This window comes from Acinonyx jubatus, chromosome D1 (assembly GCF_027475565.1).
Source record: "Acinonyx jubatus isolate Ajub_Pintada_27869175 chromosome D1, VMU_Ajub_asm_v1.0, whole genome shotgun sequence".
Classification (NCBI taxonomy): Eukaryota; Metazoa; Chordata; class Mammalia; order Carnivora; family Felidae; genus Acinonyx; species Acinonyx jubatus.
In genome coordinates, this window is record NC_069390.1 from 26,688,094 (window position 1) to 26,710,242 (window position 22,149).

Below are 22,149 nucleotides of genomic sequence, written 5' to 3' on the forward strand. Positions count from 1 at the left end.
TTCTGACTCTTGATTTCCACTCAGGTTAGGATCTCATGGTTTGTGAACTTGAGCGTTTGGGATTCTCCCTCTCTGTACCTCCCCCACTCATGCTTTCCCTGTCTCAAAATAAATAAATAAACTTTAAAAAAAATTTTTAAAAAAAGATTTAGGGGAAAAAACATGTCGATAGAGGTATGGGTTTCAAGATGGACTCAAATTAGATTCCTAAATATAACATTTGATATCTTCATCTACAGGATTGCCAATTTAGGTCATTGTGTAAATACAGGAGTTCATTCAGAAGTCTTTCCAAAACATCTACCCCAAAATAAATGGAAATTTTCACTTTCAAAAACAGATACTGGTAGCATCTGTTAAATGACATTTCACTGGGGTACCTGGGTGGCTCAATCAGTTAAGCGTCCAACTTCAGCTCAGGTCATGATCTCGTGGTTCGTGGTTTCAAGCCCCACACACTGGGCTCTGTGCTGACAGCTCAGAGCCTGGAGCCTGCTTCGGATTCTGTGTCTCCCTCTCTCTCTGTCCCTCCCCCACTCATGCTCTGTCTCTTTCCGTCTCAGAAATAAATAAACATTAAAAACAATAAAAAAAATTTATAATTTAATGCTTAATAAAAGAAATAATAGCTGTCTTGAGTCACTGGAAGTTACCTAATGAGATGTCAGTGTGGTTCATCTGAATGTTAATGGAAGTCAAGTGCCATAATGTTGAGCTTCATTTTTGAGGACAGGATCAGAAAAATAAAGAAGGAAAACATTTATATCTAATTATGACTTGCTTTGTTGGGAAATGTATACTGGAACTCTCAATCTCAAAATTGTCAAACAATCATTTAAGATACAATTTTGGTTATGATAAGACATGTTAAAGCTTCCTTGGAAAATTACAGCAATGATTCCCAACTTCTCATTAGCTTAAAGAATTAAGTGACAAATATGTGGCCAGTCTCAAAGACACTTGTCATAAATGTTCTGAGCTCTAAAAAAGAAAAGTAATTGTGGACAAAATAATATTATTGAATTCTGAGGGTAGAAGTTCTCATATTTTAAGAACCGAACTTTAGGAAAAACAATCTCCTCTGCTGCTTACTGGCTGGGTTGGACAAAGGGAAGAGATGGCTTTTGTAACTCTCCCCACCCTTCCTGGGATGTGTCCAGCCCATTGAGCAGTCTTGTTATGGAACATCCAGTTGAACTGGATCTCTGGGGGTGGAGCTGAGGTTGTACTTTGTTAATGTGAGAACAATGTGCACCAATAACACAATCCCTGCCTTTCCTTAGTTTTCCCTGGGGCTTGATCTTATATCTGGACCCATAAAAAATTGCCACTGGCACATGAGAAGAGTGCTAATGGTAGATACCAGGGGGAAGGGGGAAGGAGGAATGTCAGGATGGATGGAGAAATCAGTTACTGTTAAGTAGGGCAACATCAATACAGCAGACTTCTGTTCCATCGAGAAAAGACCTTTGTTTACCATATGGAGATTTCAGCGTAAGTCACCCTCTTTGAGGATGTCATAAAGTGATCTAATCTGTACATAGTGGGCTGGAGTATTGGAATCCTCACGCCTTACACCGATGAAACCTGTAATTGCAGAATTTAGTTTTCTTTGTGGTTTGTCCAAATGTACACTGATCGTTAACCTTTAGATAGCTTAAATGCTGTAAGTAGAGCTAGTTCTGAATTGAAAATCAAATTCTGCTTGTTAGCCAGTCCGCAGTTGTTCAGCATTCAAAAGGCTTTTACTGGGCATCTACATATGCAGACAATGCAGTTTCAGCAGTTAGTAAACAGTTAGGATCCCTGCCCAACAGACCTTAATGTCTAATCTTTCTCCAGTTAACAATATCACTGTTTCAGAAATTAGGAAGTCAACTGTTTCCAGAGGGAAATTGAGCGGGAAGGAACCATCCAACACCCTCAAATTATCAATTTTAAAATAGGGGTTCGGCACCTGGGTGGCTCAGTCTGTTGAGCGTCTGACTTTGGCTCAGATCATGATCTCACAGTTGGTGAATTCGAGCCCCGCACCAGGCTCTCTGCTGTTAGCAGAGTCCACTTTGGATCCTCTGTCCTCCTCTCTCTCTCCCCTTCCTTCATTCTCACTCTCTCTCTCTGTCTCTGTCAAAAATAAATATTTTTAAAAAAATAAAATAGGGGTTCAACTGTATTATTCTCCCTCCCACACATATGTTTTATGGTTTTGATGTCACACTTAAATCTTTTTATCTTGTGTATCCCTTAACTAAGTATTGTAATTATAGTTATTTTTACTACTTTTGTCTTTTAATCTTTATAGTAGTTTTACAAGTGATTAATCCACTATCTTTCCAGTGATATTTATTTTTCCATATGTGTTTTGTTACTATTTATCACCCTTTCTTTTCAGCATAAAGAAGGCCCTTTAATATTTCTTGTAAGGTCAGTCTAGTGGTGATGAATTTCTTTAGCTTTTGCTTATCTGGACAATTCTTTCTCTCTACTCCACTTCTGAATGATTACTTTGCTGAGTACAGTGTTCTTGGCTAGAAGTATTTTTCTTTCACCATTTTGAATATATCATGCCACTTCCTTCTGGTCTGCAAAGTTTCTGTTGAAAAAAATCTGTTGATAGTCTTATGAGGGTTCACGTGTATGTAACAAGTTGTTTTTCTTTTGCTGCTTTTAGTATTATCTGCTTGTCCTTGATTTTGGTGTTTTAATTATAATGTGTCTTGGTGTGAGTTTCTCTGGGTTTCTCTATTTGCAGCTCTCTGGGCTTCCTGGATCTAGATGTCTGTTTCCTTTCCCAAGTTAGGGAAGCTTTTAGTCATTATTTATTCAAATAAGGTTTCTGCCATTTCCTGTCGCTCTTCGTCCCTATGATATGAATGTTAGCCTGTTTGATATGTCCCATAGGTCCCTTAAGCTATCATAACTTTTCTTATCCTTTTTTTTCTTTTTGCTTCTCTGATGAGTTCTACTGCCATGTCTTTGAGTTGACTGATCCTTTCTTCTACTTCATCTAGTCTTCTATTGAACCCCTTTAGTGTATTTTTCAGTTCAGTTTTTGTATACTTCAGCTCTGTGACTTCTATTTGCTACTTTCTTACATTTCCCATCTCTTTGTTGTAGTTCTGACTGTGTTCATCCATCCAATCTTTTCCTCAGTTTGGTGAGCATCTTGATGACCATAACTTTGAACTCTTTGTCATTTACCTCCATTTCATTAAAGTTCTTTTCTGAAGTTTTCTCTTGTTTTTTCATTTGGAATATATTCCTGTTTCTTCATTTTGCTTGACTTTCTGTGGTTGATTTCTATACAGTAGATGAAACAACTACCTGTCCTAGTCTTGAAAGAGTGGCCTCATGTAGAAAAGGAACCCTGTGGTTCAACTCTGAACCAGGTTTTTGTTGTCTTTCAAAACTTTGTGCTTGTCCAAGCAGCCTGTAATCCTTTTCATAGATTCTATAGTTGAGAATGTGCTAAGACTTGTCAGTGTCCCAAAGGACCTCAGTGCCAAGACCAGACTGACTGGAAGTCAAACCCTCAGACATCAACTTTGAAAATGTTCAGATATATACATTCCTGTGGAACTGCAAGCAAAGCCCTGCTGGGCCACCAGAACCAAGTAATCAAGAGGTGTCCCCTAAGTGGCAGCTAGAATATTCAGAGCACCATACATGTGTAAAAGTTTCCATTTGGGAGATGCTGGTGATCTAGAGCATGGAAAGAGAGAACACAAAGATGACGCTCCCCAGTCTCCATCCCTGTAGAGTTTCAGCAGGCTTTTAGATGTGTGTGTGTGTGTGTGTGTGTGTGTGTAAAACTAGATGCCTGCCCTAAGTTTGACAGTTTAATATAAGCAGGTGAACCTACTTCACTTTAAGTCTGGGTGCAGTCAGCTCCCTCTGAGCTTTGCCCTGGGGTGGGTGAGATCAGGAATAAGACAAGGATGCCTACTCTCACCACTTTTATCCAGCATAGTATTGGAAGTCCTGGCCACAGCAATAAGAAAGAAAGAAAGAAAGAAAGAAAGAAAGAAAGAAAGAAAGAAAGAAAGAAAGAGGCATCCATATTGGAAAGGCATCCATACTGGAAAGTAGGAAGTAAAACTGTCACTATTAGCAGGTGACATGATATTATATATAGCAAACCCTAAAAACTGTTAGAAAAAAAAATACGAATTTTTTCAGAGCCTGGAGCCTGTTTCAGGTTCTATTACTCCCCCTCTCTCTCTGTCCCTCCCCTGCTTGCACTGTCTCTCTCGCTTTCAAAAATAAATAAACATTAAATTTTTTTTAATTGGAAGTCTACACAAATAAATGGAAAAACATTCCATGCTCATGGATTGGAAGAATTAATGTTGTTAACATGTCCACACTACCCAAAGCTATATACAGATTCAGTGCAATCTTTATCAAAATTCCAATGGAATTTTTCACAAAAACAGAACAAACAATCCTAAAATTTGTATGGAACCAAAAAAGAACCTGAATAGCCAAAGAACTCTGGAGAAAGAACAAAGATGGAAGCATTGCATCCCCTGATTTCAAACTTTATTACAAAATATAGTAATTAAAACAGTATGACACTGGCATAAAAACAGATACACAGATCAATGAAACAGACATGATTAATGGAACAAAATAGAAAGCTCAAAAATAAACCCATACTTAGGGCACCTGGGTGGCTCACTTAGTTGAGCATTCTCTTGACTTTGGCTCAGAGTCATGGGATCGAGCCCATGTCAGGCTCTGTGTTGAACATGGAGTCTGCTTAAATTCTCTCTCTCTCTTTCTCTCTCAATCTCCTTCTGCCCCTTTCCCCTGCTCTCTCTAAATAAAAGAAGGAAAGGAAAGGAAAGGAAAGGAAAGGAAAGGAAAGGAAAGGAAAGGAAAGGAAAGGAAACCCATACATATATAGCCAATTTACGACAAAAGAGCCAAGACTATATCATGGGGAAAGGACAGTCTCTTCAATAAATGATGGTGGGAAAAGTAGACAACCACATGCAAAGGAATGAAACAGGACCACTATCTTATAGCATTCACAAAAATTAATTCAAAATATATCAAAGACTTAAACATAAGACCTGAAACCATAAAAGTTTTAGAAAAAAAGATAGGCAGTAAGCTTCTCGGCATAGGACTTGGTGATGATTTTTTAATCTGACACCAAAAGAAAAAGCAACAGAAGCAAAAACAAATAAGTGGGACTACTAAACTAAAAAGCACAGTGAAGGAAGATATCAATGAAAGGAAAGGCAACTTACTGAATGGGAAAAAAATATTGTAAATTATATATCTGATAAGGGATTAACATCCATATATATAAAGAACTCCTACAGCTAAATAGTAACCCCCCCTAAAATCTATTAAAAATCGGCAGATCTGAACAGACATTTTTTCAGAAAAGACATACAGATAGTCAACTGGTACATGAAAAGATGCTCTACATCATTAATCCTCAAGGAAATGCAAATCAAAACCACAATGAGATACCACCTCATACCTATTAGAATGGCCATTATTGAAGAGACTAGAAATAGCAAGTGTTGGCTAGGATGTGGAGTAAAGGAACCCTTATGTTCTCTTGGTGGAAATGTAAATTGGTAGAGCCACTACGGAAAATAGTGTGGAGGTTCCTCAAAAAGTTAAAATAGAACTACCATATGATCTAACAATTCCACTTCTGGGTTATTTATCCAAAGAAAATGAAAACACTAACTCAAAAAGATATAGGCACCCTCATGTTTATTGCAGCATTACTTACAGTAGCCAAGATATAGAAACAACCTAAGTGTCCCCTGATGGATGAATGGATAAAGAAAGCATGGTGTATATATATAGGGGTGCCTGGCCAGCTCAGTCAGAAAAGCATACAATTCTTAATCTTGGGGTTGTAAATTCAAGCCCAATAATGGGTGTAGAGATTACTAAAAAAATTAATTAAAAAAAAATAAAATGTGGTATACACACACACACACACACACACACACACACACAATGGAATAATATTCAGCCATAAAAAAGAATGAAATCTTGCCATCTGCAAGAGATGGATGGACCTTAGCGTCTACGAATCCAATAACCTCAGGTAATGCTGATGCTGCTGATCTGAGAACCATACCCTCTCTGTTTCTAGACCATACACCAGGCATCCTGTCCAAAGGATCCCACTGCACAATCTTTGTCCCTGAGCCCAGCTTCCTGATTATAGCCCACATTACTGGTGTGCATACCACCAACATGAGGTCCACTCCAAGGAGTGGTTATTTGAGAGTGAGTTAGAGCTTAGACATGCAGGGATGTCCATGATTGCATATGAAAACTCTCATCATGTGAGATGATGAAGGAGGGGGCAAAGGAAGAAAAGGAGGTATACTAAGAGTGGGTGGGGAGTTGGTGGGCAGTGTCTGGCTCTCCCCACACTGCCAAATTCCAATAGGGAACCAGAAGAAGCTCAAGAATTGTTTCAACCTGACCTTCTAGGTTGTTATGAAGGCAACTTTGTCAAGGTAGGAGTACGGTACAAATTTTATTTAACAGTTTAATATATAATAGTTTAATAGTTTGTTAAATATTTAGCCAAATAGTATATGAGTCTCCCCTCTTATTGCCTGCCCTGGCTTGGGCCCTGCAAATATTAGGGGCAGGTCCCTACAAAGAAGACATGCCTCAAGCCAGACCCAGAGTCCTGTGGGAGCTGGAACTAGCCAGAACAAAATTTCACCAGGAATGTGCAGAAATGCTGGCAAAGGTGTGCAGTGGGAGGCTTAAGCTATCATCTGGGCTACATTCAAATTTCTGGAAATATCAAAATATGATAAGGCAAACTATGATAAGATTGTACTTGATAAAAAGATGGCCTCATCCCCAGAAAACTTATAATCACATTAGAGAGGATGTAATCAAAGACAAGTAATACAATGACAACAATTTGTCTGATATATGTTGAAATTGAAATATGTATCAAAAACACACACTATTGAACTATTGAGGAACTATTGAACACTCAAGCAAATTAAATAAAATTTAAAGTGTTGAAGGTATTGCATTAGTTTTCTAACTAATCGAGAAATCGCAAAAACTAGACAGAATTACCAAATATTATTTCAGTGGTTCTGTACTTGAACTCTCAGTGTGAAGGGCACAACAAGATTCCAAAACCATAGTCACACCTCTGTGTACAAAGAAAACCACAGTGCCAAATATTCTTTTCTTCATAAGGCCGTTGAAAGTCTTGACAAATCAAATTTGGAACATACTTGCTTTTAATACCCATAAGATTTCCTTTCTTATCAGCTAAATTCAGTGGCTGTTAGAGATCAAGTTTGGTCAGGTTGATTAGGAACAGGATCAAATATAAAGAGTTTTGGCCCAGAAGTCAGAGCCCACTGAACTTTAGTCTCAATTCTGGACTCTAACGAGCTATGCAAGCCAGGGAAGCTGTTAAACTTCTCTGTGATTCTTTAAATGAACGTGATTACGAGGGCTTCAGCACAAACATTCTATGGTATCTACGAATGTATTAATGTTTTCCTCATAAAGTACTGCAGCTGATGGCGTGATTTTCTGTCACCAAAAGAACTAACACATATCAACAGAGTAAAAGAGGAAACACAAGTTGAATCTCATTTTTACTCATAAGAATATTGAGGCTCAAGTTCAGAAGGAATCTATACCAGTTAAGGCTCACATAAACAGAAAGGTGGAATTTATTGATTTGAAATTAGAAAGCCCATAAATAGGCAAGGTTTTCAGGTGTTCATTCTTCTAGGTTCAAGTTCAATGAAAAGTCACTCACTCTGTAGTCTAGACTCTTATTTTAATTTCCCAACAGTCCTACAAGGTAGGTATTATTGTTCCCCTTTATTAAATACATGTCCTTATTTCATAGGTTTGTGTTGAATTTAAAACAAAGCCATGCATGAAAAAAGCACTCAACACAATTCCTGGCACAAAGAACAATAAATGTCAGCCATTATATGTACTTATATATTTTATTACACATAATACGTTACATGTATTTTATTATCTGTACTAGTGAGCTTTAAATTGTGCTCCAACGAAATAGAAGTTTCCATGGGTTCCACAAACAATGAAATATCTGCCATCAGTAGTGAGAGTTACTAAACGAGGAGTCAATTTGTTCAATTTTTAAATGTATTTTATGTATTTGTATGTCCATGTAAGAATTTCCTTGAAAAAATGGGTCTGATGGCTAAAAATACATTTAAAAACCACTGATATGTTCCAATCCATTAATTTACTAATTGTAAAACTGAAGCACAAAGAGCTGAAATTCTTAAATTCTCTGCTTCGAACATATTAATAAATCTGTTAGGACATACTCAGTTGCAAGTAACAGAAAATCCAAATTAACTGGCTTAAATAATAAAGGCAAATAATCAGTTACATAGCTAACAGGAAGGCCTTCTAAGTAGGGCCTGTTTCTGGGTTGAATGGATTCAACAGCTCAGTGACATCCTCACTGCCTGTCTGTCCTATCTGCCTCCCCATCTGTTTTATCTTGTACTGGACTTTCCTATGTTGCAAATGGCTGCAACTGTTCAGGCTTGAAGATTATCCGAGGCTATTCAGAAGGAGACAGAGTGCTGCGATGTCAGCATTCCATGTGAGAATTATGACATTCACCTTGATTGGACCACCTTGGGTCATGTGTCTACCTCTGAACTAGTTACTGTGTCCTGAGGGATTGACTATGCCATTCAGGGTACAACCTTGAAGTTGAGTGGGATGTTGTTCACCTTCCTCCAAAGCACACAGGCTGTCTGTGGATTGGATAAATGCTCAAACAAAAACCTGGGTACCGTTAGGAAAGGAGGAAGACACGCCCTGAAATGTGTGACTTTGGGCAAGTGACTTCCCTTCTTTATAAAATAACATGCTGGACTGGATCAGTGATCTCAAATGTTAATATTCATAAAAATTGCCCAGGTTACTCATTAAAAACTGCCAATTCAAAGACTCCATGCTAGGCAGTTTACATTTTTTAATAAGCACTGTACAGTCTCTGATGTAGGTGGTCTGCAGGCCACACACAGAGAATCACTGGACAAGATCAAGGCTACTCAAAGTGAGGGCCAAGGACATATGCCAGTTTATGAACTGTTACTACTCTCTAATGAGGTAAGGAGCTCATTCCAGAATACAAATCAACTGTGACACTAAGAACACCAATTGAGCTAAAATGTTTTCTAGTACCTACTATGGGCCAGGAACAGTTCTTGACACTCGCGGTACATCAATAGAGTGAGTAAAAACAAGACTCTACGCTTGCAAAGTCTGTTCTAGAAAAACTAAATCAACCCAGTTTCCTATCATTCTAGGTATAGAGAATAAAAGAAACACTGAGTTAGACAGGAAATACAGTGGAATGGTATGTAGTTCAGTTTAGTTAGAGAACAGCTTTTTTTCTAATGTCAGACTTTCTTGATGGAAACAGCAATACACTGATAATCGGATCACAGTGGAGTTTCATTCTCCGAATTATAATGATTATCAGAGGGCAGTATCTCTGCAGACACTAATAGCCAGGGAACAAAGAAGGTGGGTCTCAGTGAGACATAGAGGGATCCAATCGATGGAGGACCACAAGGCACTAAATGCTGCAAAATCTCGCCCTTCAGGCAGCAGTGTGGAGAAAGTGAGGGCAGGAATGTTCTACATGGCCCTAGGGACATTTTACCCTTGTTATGCCACTGTTGCCAACCAGATACTACTTCCTTAATGTGAAGCTCTGGGATTAGGTGACTGATTCACAGGGAATCTAAATTCAGAAATGGCCCCGTGCCACTGATGAAGGCAGGGCAACACGGCAAACTGGTACTAATCCTTGTTTGCGTTAGCCTTCTTGTTGAAGCACATCCTCTGTGACAAATTGCATATCCTTCCCCTTGTACACTCCTCTGGGGTATGTTAAATCACAAAACATTATTCAGGGATAATATTTCAAAATTCTGTTGAAATGAGATCAAGGAGCTTAGAGTTAGAAAATTAGATTTATCAGTTCCAGTACCCTTGTATTTTAGAGGTAGATGATTAGAGAAGCAGTGTTGTGTAAAGTAAATAGATTTGAGTTTCAATCCCAGTTCTGTCCATTCACATAGACCTTATTTTATAAATGTGGGTAATATCTGTACCTACTTCTTAAGGTTGTTGTGAGAATTATAGGAGCAATTCATCTAAAGCACTCAGCAGGGTGCCTACCCACTTAATAAAACGAATTAAACATAAGTCAAAAACAAAAACAAAAACAAACAAACCCAAGCTTAATCGGCAATCTAAGATTGTAATAGATGTAGCAGAGGAACTGGTAGTAATAAAGATCTAGGTTAGTACAGGAGACATTCTTTGATTCTATTTCTGATAACCATTCTCCAGGTTTTTCTCTGAGAAACCACCTACATCCTGTCCCTCCCACAATCCATGTGCTTCAGGATGAGTTTATGCCACCCCCAGCTTCAGGACCAGGCACGTAACTAAAGCCTGATGGATCAGGTCATTATGTGACACTGCATTGTAATGGCTTTAGGTATGGGAACATGACCCAGCCACAGCCATTGAGATACAATGACAATTTTGCTGGAAAAGGTGAGAGAAAGAAACCTAACCTTATTCTGTTGAACTTGAAACTTGAAGAAGGTGCCCCGTGGGTTTTGGCAGTTGTCTTGTCCCAGGTGGAGGTGGGGAGGGTGCAGGGAAACCAACACAGAGAAAAACAGAGCACAGTGATGGAGAGAAAGAATCCTGATGACATAAGTTGATGCCTAAATTCACCTCGCCAAAGTTTTGGTTAAATGGGACATCGAGTCCCCCCTTTTTGGCTTCTGTTATTTTCGCAATCAAAAGAGCCTAAACTGGTATACCCACAGATGCATCATGTAAGGTATCTGTATTAGAAAATAGACCTGGCAGCTCCCCAGCTCATTTTCTGAAACTAGTTTATAAGTAATTGGGGGGGGGGGGGTGGAGGTGGGGGTGGGGAGGAGCACATGATCATTTCAATGGATACAAAAAGGGACTTAATGGGGCGCCTGGGTGGCTCAGTCTGTTAAGCAGCCGACTTCGGCTCAGGTCATGATCTCACGGTCTGTGAGTTCGGGCCCCGCATCGGGCTCTGTGCTGACAGCTCGGAGCCTGGAGCCTGTTTCAGATTCTGTGTCTCCCTCTCTCTCTGACCCTCCCCTGTTCATGCTCTGTCTCTCTCTGTCTCAAAAATAAATAAACGTTAAAAAAAGAAAAAAGGGGGGGGACTTAATAAAATTCAGTATCCATTGATTTAAAAAACAAAAACAAAAACAAAACTCAACAAAACAGGAATTGAAGGAACCTTCCTTAATCTTAATCTGATACATGGTATCTGGAAAAAGAAAACAGCAAATAATCAACTGAGTGAATCATTGAAATCTTCCCCTTGGTGATTGGAAAAGAAGACAAAGACAGTTTGATTCACAACCTCTACTTGACATTCTTGGGTTTACTAGAGGCCCCAGGTAGTGCAATAAAGCAAGAAAAAGAAATAAAAGACACAGCAGTTGGAAAGCAGAAAGAAAATACAAAGAATCCACTTTATATTATTAGAGCACTGAGACATTTTAGCAAGGTTGCTGGGATACAAAGTCAATAAAGAAAAATAAACAGCATTTCTACACCAAAAACTAAAAAATAGAAAATAAAATTTGAAAAACGGATATTATAACCAATAGCATCACAAATATTAAATACCTAGAAATAATTTTTTTTAAGTTTTTATTTATTTATTTTGAGAGAGAGAGCACGAGACAGGGAGAGGGCAGAGGAAGAAGAGACAGAATCCCAAACAGGCTCCACACTGCCAGCACAGAGCCCAACGAGGGGCTCAGACTCACAAAATGTGAGGTCATGACCTGAGCCAAGATCAACAGTCAGAACCTTAACTGACTGAGCCACCCAGGCTCTCCAGAAATAAAATGTCTTAAAAAGGTATAAGATTTTTATGGAGAAAATTATATAATTATATTGAAGTATATTAAAGAAGACCTGATTAAATGTGAAGATATACTATATTCATTGACCAAAACACTCAATAGAATTTGGGGGGTTTGTTTTAGAATTTAACAAGCTGGTTTTAAAATGTAAATATAAGGTAATGCAAAGGGCCAAAAATATCCAAGACAATCTTGAATAAGAAGCAAGAGGATTTGCTCCAACATATACCAACATATGTTGATATCAAAGCTACGGTAATTAAAACAGTATGAAATTGACATAGTAATAGACAAAGAAACCAACAGATAAGAAAAGCATATCCTAAAGAAGGACCTACTTATATGGACTTTGATTTAGACATAAGTGGCATAGGACATGGGGAAAGGACCATATTTTTTTAATGATGCTGAAATCCTTGACTATATATGTGGGGGGGGGGGAATGAAATTGCACCTGAAAGGTAGTAACCTCATTGGTAAGCAGGCATGTGGAATTTAAAAATCACTGGGAGATACCACAGTACACCAGGATGGGGGTCATGTGAACATCTGAAATACCAAGTGCTGGTGAGGGTGTGAAGCAACAGGTATTTTCACATACAGCCAATGGGAGTGCAAATCTGTTCAGTCGCTCTGGAAAACAGGTTGACATGATTTGTTAAAGGGGGGGAAATGCACTCTATGACCCAGCAATTCAATTCTACTCCAGGTGCAGAGCCTACAAGAATGTGTGCTATGTGTACAAACATCCACAAAAAAGAATATACATGGTTTGTCATGACTACAAGCTGGAAACAACCCAAATATCCAGCAACAGAACGGATTTTTACTTAAGTGTGATATGATCACATAATGGAATACTATATACCAATGATGATGGACAAGCATTAGTTAAATATAACATGAGTAGATGTTCAAAACAGTCCAGGGGTGCCCAGATGCCTTGGTCAGTTAAACATCTGACTCTTGATTTTGGCTCAGGTCCTGATCTCACTTCATGGGATCAAGCCCACGTCTGGCTCCACACTGAGCATGGAGCCTGCTTACGATTCTCTCTCTCTCTCTCTCTCTCTCTCTCTCTCTCTCTCTCTCTCTCTCCCCCCCCCTTCAGCTCCTTCCCCTGTTCACACATGCCCTCTCTCCATCTTTCTCTCTCTCCCTCTCTCTCTCTCAAAAAAGAAAAAGTAAAAAAAAACCGAACTGTTTTTAGACAACAGAAACATTACATTTTAAAGTTTAAAATAGACAAAACTTAAAATGTACTGTTTAGTATGCTTACAGAGGTGGTAAAATGATAAAGAAAAGCAAGGGTGTGATTACAACAAAAGGAGACTGATGGAGAAAGGGAGGTCTGGGGATGGTAAATAGTCTATCAGTGCTCTCTAGTAGAATTTTCTGTGATGATGGAAATTCTGTATATCTGAACTGGCCAACACTGAGCTGTCAACACAGAGCCCGACATGGGGCTCGAACTCACAGACTGTGAGATCATGGCCTGAGCTGAAGTCGGACGTTCAACCTACTGAGCCACCCAAGTGCCTCTCATTTCTTTAATTAAAATGAAAATTTAAACAGCCACAAGTAGCCAAGAGCTACTGTATTGGACCATGTGGTATCTATTTTGGATCAATTAAGGTTCAATGGGAAACAGCTGTCTTACTCAAAACAGGGTAATTTGAGGAATATTCATTTAGAAGACAATAATTACAAAGGTGCAGGAGTAGGGGAAACACAAGTGATGGTTTTGCAACCTGGGGCTAGTGGAAGCCAAGTTGTTACCACTCCTAGGCCTGCAGGAACAAGGAGAAGCTGTGGTTCCTGGAATCAGGACAGAAAATTAAGTAGATTCTACCATGTTATGAGGAGTGGAAAGACACAGTCAGCCCGAGATGGCCTCACATTAGGAGCCAAGGCAACAGATGCCCTACCCCCACTCTCTTTCCTTCCTCAGATCTCCCACAGAGGCTCCCCATCAGCCAGACCCAAGAGAGAGTCAGAGAGAAGAGTTGTTAGTCAGCCTCCAGGGTCAACAGCAGGTAGACAATGGATGCAAGGAGAAAAGAGAAGATATCCAACACGTGGATCTTGACCTGAGTGCTTGCTTCATTATTTTTTATTATATCATTCCTATACATGTTATTCTTTTCTTTCCATATGAGACTGTGGTTTACAAAAAGAGAGAGAGAGAGAGAGAGAGAGGGAGGAGAAGGAAGGGAGGGAGGGGTTAAGGAAATGAGGGAAAGCAAGATAAAGGAAGATGAGTTAGAAAGAAAACAGACCCAAAAAAGAGGTTAGTGAGGGAGGGAGCCAAAACATAAGAGATTCTTAAAAACTGAGAACACACTGAGGGTTGATGGGGGGTGGGACGGAGGGGAGGGTGGGTGATGGGTATTGAGGAGGGCACCAGTTGGAATGAGCACTGGGTGTTGTATGGAAACCAATTTGACAATAAATTTCATATTTAAAAAATAAAAATAAAAAAATAATAAATGTTTGGTAGAATTCACCAGAGAAATCACCAAAAAAAAAAAATATAAAATTTTTAAAACTAGAGTTGATTTCATTAAAGAGATGTGTCAAATATAGGAATTAAGAAAAAAGAAAAAAAGAAAGAAAGAAAACAGACCCAACCAGTGAGTTCTTGCATCGTATATTGCTAAGAACATGATGGATTTATCAAACCTGAAAAATAGTAACCAAAAGTCTGAATAAATGAACATTATCAAATATGTTTGTCAAGTCAGTAAAACAATAGAATTTTTAATGCTATGTATTGCATTCTGTTACCTGTGATGAATCTTAGATAGTAGCCTCTACTTTTTAATCTTAATGTATTTCTTTTTAAGGTAACCAGAAATTAAATAAGGACATATAACATGCTCAGGAGTGCTATGAAGAAACACCACAGTCATGTGGACCTTTGTTTTTGTTTGCCTTCCTGTGTGTTGGAACTGCACTTCAACGTTCTAGATAAAACCAGAGCCATGAACTTGAACTGCGGTTTGCTTTTAAAGATGTGTGTATCAGTTAGGAATGCTTTGGCTGACAGTGAAAGGCAACTGACTAACCGGTTTCACAGAGACTATTTTTCATACATTAAGAAAAGATCTGGATGGGCAATTGCTGGTGTTGGCTCAACGCCTCAGTTTCTGGGCTGGCATCTTCCAGACGCTTCTGACCTTTTCCTTCCAGTCACCAGTGATTAAAACAGCTCCAGGTATGAAATTGAAGGCACCTGGCATGGGGGAGGAGGAGACTCGACAGGTATACGCATCAGAATATATCATGCGGGGTAATACCCATTTAATATATCATGAACATATTTCAAGATAAAAGATGTATTTCCATAACTTCATTTTAAATGGTTACATGCTATTCTGCTATGTGGATATTCTATTTATTTTTAGCAATCTGCTGTTGTTAGATATTTACATTGTTTCTATCTTTTTAGAATCACTGACAATACTGCCATGGATTTTGTCATTATTGTTGCTGAGTATCTGAGCTCATTCCGGTTTCCTTACCACACATTCCAAGAAGTGAAGCCATGAAACATTTGAAATGCTTCACCTGTGGTCAGATTTAGAGACAATGGCCACAAACAGAAGTTTTCTCCCCAAACCCTTAACAAACCACCTACATCTTGTCTTGTTGGCTAGAACCATGCCACATGGCTACCCCTAGCAGCAAGGAGGCCGGGGACAGGGGCATTTAGCTTTTGCAGCTTGTAGGGAAGTTGGCAGGAGCTAAGGGGGTCAAAAACAGCTGTTGCTCATTGCCCAGCCAGCTCAGCTATGAATGCCTAAAATATTTCACCCGCGATGTCCAAAATAAGTACCATGAGAATAACAAATTCCTTGGCTTTAGGAATAATTTCTAGAAGGCCTCTATTTATATGTACATGTTGCCCAGAGGGGTGACCTACCATCAACACATCTGTGCCCTTTGTCGTGTTAGCATTGATTTATTTCTGAAGATTTGCTAGCAGTTGCTGAGTATAAAGCCAAGTGTTAATAAGATAACTAGGCTTTAAGATAGTATACATATATCAGGAAATCTCCAGGACATTTAGAGTGGACCTTTAGTATCAATAATCAGGCAAAGGCACTACATTTAGCAAGAGGAGCAGGTAGGGCAGAAGGCGCTGAGAGGATGGATTTCACCCACTGCACTTAGCCTAACATCACCCTCAAAGCCAACTTGTGCAGGCAAGGCAGAGTCTCTCCAGTATGTGCTCCCCTCCAACCCTCCTAGAATCAATAAGACATGAAAAATGGACATCATGGGGATGGAAGACAGACCCAGATTTCTCCCCTCATAGTGGGCTCGACTCTATGGTCGACTCTATAGTGGGTCGAGTGGGTTGAGCCTCGACTCTATAGTGGGTGCTGGCTAGGAGTGTAGACTCCAGGGCTAGACTCCCAGCGTCCAAACCCTGGCTCCATCCACTCTGTAATCTACTCACAGGGTTGTAATGAGGACTAAACAATTAACGAATATGTAATGTAATGATTAAACAGTTAGTGAATTGATAGCATGCATAGTGTGTAATAAGTGTTATATAAGAGCTGGCTTCAAAAATTAAAGCCTTGCTCCTCTGATCTTATTGACATTAGGCTTTAATATGTGTATGTTCTGTTAAAGTCTTCATTTTCTTATTATTAAAGCAACATACGTTTACTACAAAGAACTCAGAAGAGACAGAAAAACAAAAGAAACTTCTAACAACCTACAGTATCCCTCCTCCAGATGCAAATACTAAGACGCAGCTACTACTAGTTATGCTTGATCCGTCTGTATATTTTAAGTTCAAAAATTAGGTCTACTTTGCATAGTGCTCTGTATTATGTCCTTTTAAAAAAATTTAGCAACAGGGGCACCTGGGTGGCTCAGTCGGTTAAGCATCCGACTTCAGCTCAGGTCATGATCTCACAGTTTGTGGGTTCCAGCCCCGCATCAGGTTCTGTGGGGACAGCCTGGAGCCTACTTCAGTTTCTGTATCTCCCTCTCTCTCTGTTCCTCCCTACTTGCTCTCTCTCTCTCTCTTTCAAAAATAAATAAAAACATTTAAACAATTTTTTTAAAGATAAAAATTTGTAGCAATATATTAGGAGCATCTTTTCATATCTAGAAATATATTTCTACAGTATCTTTTTAGTTGTCACAAAGTATTCTGTTAGGTGGTTTTCCATACCCATTATCAATTCTCTGGGGTTGGGCATTGATGATGTTTGATTTGGTTTAGTTCTTTTGATCTGTTAACCTAAAAATAGACACTGTCTGTTACTTTACCAGCAAAAGATGGGCTTATTTGGGCATAAAAGAGAATTACAATCTGGGACAAACAAACTGTAGTAAAACTGAAGGCAAGTCATGGGAACAAAGGAGAGTCCCCCCCTCCTTCTTAAGGAGAAAAGGGGTAATTTGGAAAGGCTGTTAGGAACTACAAGTCTGTTAGAGTAAACTGGGAGTTTGACTGTGGTGGCTTCTCATTGGCTGAGCTGTTACTGGGGGGATAAGGAAAGCATGTCTTGGGGTGCCTGGGTGACTCAGTCAGTTGAGCTTCGGACTTTGGCTCAGGTCACCATCTCACAGTTTCTGGGTTCCAGCCCCGTGTTGGGCCCTGTGCTGACAGCTCAGAGCCTGGAAACTGCTTCAGATTCTGTGTCTTCCTCTCTCTCCGCCTCTCCCCCGCTCACGTTCTGTTGTGCTCTCTCTCTCTCTCAAAAATAGAATAAACATTACAAAGAAAGAAAGAGAAACAGAGAGAAAGAAAGAAAGGGAGAAAGAAAGAAGAAAGAAAGAGAGAGAGAGAGAGAGGGAAAGAAAGAAAGAAAGAAAGAAAGAAAGAAAGAAAGAAAGAAAGAAAGAGAGAAAGAAAGAGAGAAAGAAAGAGAGAAAGAAAGAAAGAAAGAAAACTTCCTCCAGCTGGAGCCGTAGAGTAGCATCCACGCGCAAGGCTAAATCCAAGTAAGGTCAAGTCCGTCTCTTCCTGGTGGGTCTGCAGTTGACTACTGAGTTGGGGCAGGGTGTGAGAACTCCCCCTTCCGAAACCTCCCGACTCCATTTTAGAGAGATTTCCTTTACTATTTTTCAGAGTTATTTGTTTTTTGTATTCTGGAAGTGTGATCAACATCCTTGGAGTGAATTTCTTGGGCACATCCATGATAATTTCCTCAGGATAAATCTTCAGAGGTCAAATTACTAGGTCAACAATTATGCTTATTTTTAAGGCTTTGATGAGTATGCTTCACTTGATCTCCAGAAAATATGCATTAAAGTATGCATTCATTTCTTTATCTTTCTAGAAAGCGCTAAGTATTATCATTTGCCTTGTTTGCAGTTTTCCTGTAATACTTTCTGGCATCCCCAAACGTGACGGTGTCTTGGAGGTAGCACCCCCAACACAAACATGTGCTTTCTATAATTTGTCTTCAGCCCTCGGCCCCTGAGCTTTTTTCTTGCCTTTGTCTCAAGGACCTCCTGTGGTGGACTGGATTTTTGCCGTGATGTCATTTACAGCTGGAGAGTCTTTATGTTCAGATTCTGATTGGGTTGTTTCTGATCATCATCTAGGTCTGAGAACCACTACTTTTTTCAAGTCAATGTTTGTCCTAATATAAATAAATACATTGGCTACATTCTTAGGTTACAGCAAGACACACGGTGTGATTGTTATCACTGTGCCTTGAAACTAAAATTGAAATCTTTCAGCATTCTTCAGCATTCTATACATACTCAATTATTCTACTCATCCTCTACATTCCTGGCCTATGTGCTCGGGATATAAAGGTGAAAATAATAATCATCCCAGCCCTGGAGAAGCTTGGGCTGAAGGAGAGGTAAACACATAAATCACAATGCGATGTGAAATATGCCATTGAGACATTTTTATCACCTGTCGTGATAGCACAAATTGCTATGAGGGGACAACTGGACATTAAGTAACCTTCGGCTCATTCATTTATTTTCATAATACTTAATAGAGTAGGCCCTATACTTTTATTTTCAAAATGTTTGTTTTAGCATAACGAAGCAATATATACCACCTCAGAAAGATCAGGAAATGCAGGCAAGCAAAAACAAAAACAAAAAACTTTAAAAACTGCCATCCCATCTACTTTATCTCCCTTGAGCCACTATTAACACTTCAACATTTTAAGTTGTTTTCTATTTTTTTAACAAAAGTGGGATCAAAACATCATGTTTTGTAATCTACTTCTTTAATATGTCACGAACATATTCCAAGATAAAAGATATATTTCCACAACTTCATTTTAAATGGTTACATGTCGGGGCACCTGGGTGGCTTAGTCGGTTGAGCGTCCGACTTCAGATCAGGTCACCATCTCACGGTTTGTGCGTTCAAGCCCCGTGTCAGGCTCTGGGCTGATGGCTCGGAGCCTGGAGCCTGTTTCCGATTCTGTGTCTCCCTCTCTGCCCCTCCCCCGTTCATGCTCTGTCTCTGTCTCAAAAATAAATAAACGTCAGAAAAAAAATTTAAAAAAAATAAATGGTTACATGTCATTCTGCTATGTGGATATTGTATTTACTTTAGCAATCTGCTATTGTTAGATATTTACATTGTTTCTATCTTTTTAGAAGAAAGAATCTGCCGTGGATTTTGTCATTGTTGTTGCTGAGAATCTGAGCTCATTCTGGTTTCCAAGAAGTGAAACCATGTAACATTTGAAACGCTTCACCTGTGACCAGATTTAGAGACAATGGCCACAATATACATCTCCCAGCTTTGTTGTTTTTTGTGGTCTTGGGTTTCAGTCCTAGTTGCTATAGATTAAACTTGATCAAAGTTTAGATGTACTATGAGCCAAAGTTCAATGACTTCTGTGGCTGTCTGAAGGGTATCACTTTGCTACAAAACACAAGATGATTAGTTCTGAAATGTAATGTCTTCTTGAAGCCCAGTTAGCAGGCTGCCTGAGATCATTTGTAGACTACCTCTCCAAGCTGACTGTCAGCATGTTAATTTTGCTCAAATAAAGAGCACGTTTGCTTTCTGGGGGTTTTATTCTTATTTAAGAAAATGAGAAGCAGGACCAGGAGGTGGAAGATTCCTTCAATGATATACAATGAACCAGGGCCTCTGAGGCAGGTACAACGTGGGCATAATGGTACAATGATGCCAACACAGCATGCCTAGCTCTTCTGGTTTCGGTGTGCCCCAGCTTATCAAATATTAGGGAAAACCCAGGAGTCACATTACAGAGCACTAAAAGTCATCGTTCCCAAGACTATACCCTGAGTTCCACCAGGCCCTCTTAGGTCACCAGTTTCCAGACTAAGTCTGGCAAGGGTCCTATCCCACTCTTTTACACTTTGAAACATGAATTCCAACTGTATCACAGATGAATTCCAACTATATGACATCCTGGAAAAGGCAAAACTATGAAGACAGTAAGAAGATTGGTGGCTGCCAGGGGGAGGGAGAGATGAATTGGTGGAACACAGAGAATTCCTAGGGCAGTAATGCTGTGCTGTGGGATACTACAGTAGTGGACGATTGTGTAATGACACAGACAGCACCACATGTACAACACCAACAGGGAACCCGAACCAAAAACAATGGACCCTGGGTGATGACAATGTGTCAATGTAAGTTCATGAGTTGTAACAAATGTACCCCTGCAGTGAGGAATGTTGACAACAGGCAGGACACATATATTTGGGGACAAGGAGTCTAGGGGAAATCTCTGTACCTCTCTCTCATTTTGGGTGTGAACCTAAAGCTGCTCTAAAAAACAAAGTCAAAACAAAACAAAACAAAACACCAGATGACAGCAAAGCAAGAGTTGCCTCATCAGCATTATTGCATCAATTACTCCCAAATAATTTCAGAAAGCAGGTTGGAATTTCAGACTCATGGATGAGTGGGTGAGGCAAGTGGCATTATTCTTGTCATTAAGATGCCAGAATGGACGTGAAGGCAGCCACAATCTGAGTCATCACTTTATATAATTGTCACATTAACAATAAGCCAGAATAAAGAATACTGATTCTATTTTTTCTGCTCCCTGGAAAATATAATTTTTGTAGTGAGGTTGTAAGGTAATTAATTGGAAGACCTACTTCATTAAGTTACTTTGCAACTGAGGACTAAGTGTTTGGGGTAAATTTACCTGTTTGCTGTCATAAGTGATGTATCTCGGTACAATACTGGTTTCTTTCTAGCTGATCTCCCCGATCTTGAATCTTGTTCATTTTGAAGAGAGAAAGAGTGTTGTAAATTGTCGTGTTTAGTGAGTATTTACAACTCCTGGGCTGTATAATCTTCACAAGCAAACTGGGTATAGTCCTACAAGGAAGATAGGGCTTTCTGGTTTTGAGCAATGATTGTTGCATAACTCAGTGTTAATCAACTGAGTTTAATGCAACATATATTTATTGAGTGCCTATTCTGGGTTGAAACTGTGCTAGGCTCTGGAGGGAAAAAGGTGTAAAGCAAGAGATACAAAACAGGGTTCTTCCAAAAACAGGCAATGCTGTTGGAAAGAAAAGACCTATACTCATGAAACAATCCAATCATGTTTTGGGCATATGTGACAAATGTCATTCATTCATCTATTCAACAAAAATACTGAATACCATGGTCCTGTGCTAGGAAGGAACTGGAGGTATACCGTTAAATGAAATAAAATCTGCACCTTCAAGGTACTTACAGTAAAATGGAAAAAATCAGACAAGTAAACAAGAGTCTCATCTCACTGTGATGAGGGAGGAGCACAACAGAAATGGGTTTGAGGGGTGGGGTAGAGTCTAGGAGGGTTATGGAAAGCTTCACAGAGGAGATGACTCCAGGAGGCCCATGCTAAAAGGAACCAGGGTTTTCTGGAGAAATGACAGATCCAGGTCCAAAGCAGGGAAAGGTGAGCCTGAGGTGAGGGTATAACGTTTGCTCATTAGATGTCTCTAACAAAGCACCTTGTTTTAAGAACGGTCATGTATGAAACAGACAAGAGTACTGAATGGTAAAGAAGTTACAAATTAAAATGGGCTAGATTACCAGGGAACGTTTCACCAAAAAGCTGGGAGTAGGAACTCTGTTGAACCTTGGAAGACACCTAGGGTTTGAGAAGGCAGAATGTAAACTGGTATAACATTTTGTGTGTGTCGGGGCGCGGGGGGGGGGGGGGGGAGGAAATTTAGTGATGCA

General features: G+C 39.5%; 1 long non-coding RNA gene across 1 annotated transcript in view; it reads left to right on the forward strand.

Moving 5' to 3' along the window:
* Positions 1-16,297, forward strand: part of LOC113603410 (uncharacterized) — a 47,241-nt gene extending 30,944 nt beyond the window's left edge. The window contains exon 3 of the long non-coding RNA XR_003424992.2: positions 14,825-16,297. This is a non-coding gene — a long non-coding RNA (uncharacterized LOC113603410). The remainder of the gene's footprint in view (positions 1-14,824) is intronic.
* The last annotated feature ends 5,852 nt before the right edge of the window (positions 16,298-22,149 follow it).